This window comes from Buceros rhinoceros, unplaced genomic scaffold (genome assembly GCF_000710305.1).
Source record: "Buceros rhinoceros silvestris isolate BGI_N320 unplaced genomic scaffold, ASM71030v1 scaffold10172, whole genome shotgun sequence".
Taxonomy (NCBI): Eukaryota; Metazoa; Chordata; class Aves; order Bucerotiformes; family Bucerotidae; genus Buceros; species Buceros rhinoceros.
This window is the reverse complement of record NW_010399458.1, coordinates 13,442-14,622: the sequence shown is the minus strand read 5'-3', so window position 1 is coordinate 14,622 and position 1,181 is coordinate 13,442.

Sequence of the window (1,181 nt, the reverse complement as noted above, 5' to 3'; positions counted from 1 at the left end):
AACCAGGAAATGCATCAGATACCTCTTCTGCATTACAGAACTGGAAGAGGAGCCAGAATAAGCTGAAGGAGAGAACCATGTAGCCTGAGCGCCTGATAGGTCAGGGCTGGCTACAACAGCTAGTTAAAACATCTGGAAAAGCAGCTGGTTCTTTCTCTTGCAGTACACTCACCATTGCACTGCACTTGAAAACTTCACCACCACGCCACTACCATCTGCCAGATAATGAACATCAAGTCGTTCTCTGTATCTAGGCCTTACTTCCTTTCATTTTATCACAGCACCAAAGCTCATTATCAGAAAATAAGTAATTTCTTTGTTTTCACCCTATAAGTAATGATTTTAGGAAAGAGAACATGATGCTGTGTCTCTCCGTGGACATTACACATAGCTGACATGGATTAGGCTTCCGGGGTTCTCTGGTTTCTCAAATTACTCTGGTTTTGTGTGTGGTTCCAAAGAAATAGTGTGATTGTGGTACAGGAGAGAGGACAGCCTCTTTGGGGAGACAGGAAGGCAAAGAAAGATCCTACAAATACAGAATATGTACACCAAGGTAAAGATTGATATTCGCCTCACTAGCTGTCCTAGCCATGCCCTAGTGTGGGGATTATCACTGGAGGTCTCCAAACATTCTGAAGTTCTTCCCTATCCTGGAGCTTTATTTTCTATTTTACTTTGTGCATCAAAACCAGGTCAAGAGGATACTTACACCTCACCCTCTCCCTGTCAGTTCAGGTGTACAGATAGCACATATCTCTACAGTTTTCCAAAGGCAGCAGGAAGATCCCTCTACCTACCACAAAGGAGCCATCTCGGAGCAGCTCTGCTGGTAGAAGCTGCCAACAGGACTGGAATTTAGGCACTCTTATCAGGAGTCTCAGAGGACAACCCAAAAGCTAAGTGCACCTAACATACTGGCCTGCAAGTATGCTTTACTGGGACAGCAGAAAGGAGAAAAACAAGCAAGAAATCTGCCTTGTTCTAAGCAATGAGTGGAGATGTCTTATGAGCTGCCAGCTGAAATCTTTGGAAACACGACCTCCACAATGTACTTTCTTCTAAAGTCACCAGGGTTTCCTTACTGATGACACTTGGAGCATTTCACTGATTTATCAGAATCTTTGTGTTTCATAGCTAGCTGTGAGGAAAGAGGTTTATGGCAGCTGGCACGACCCTCA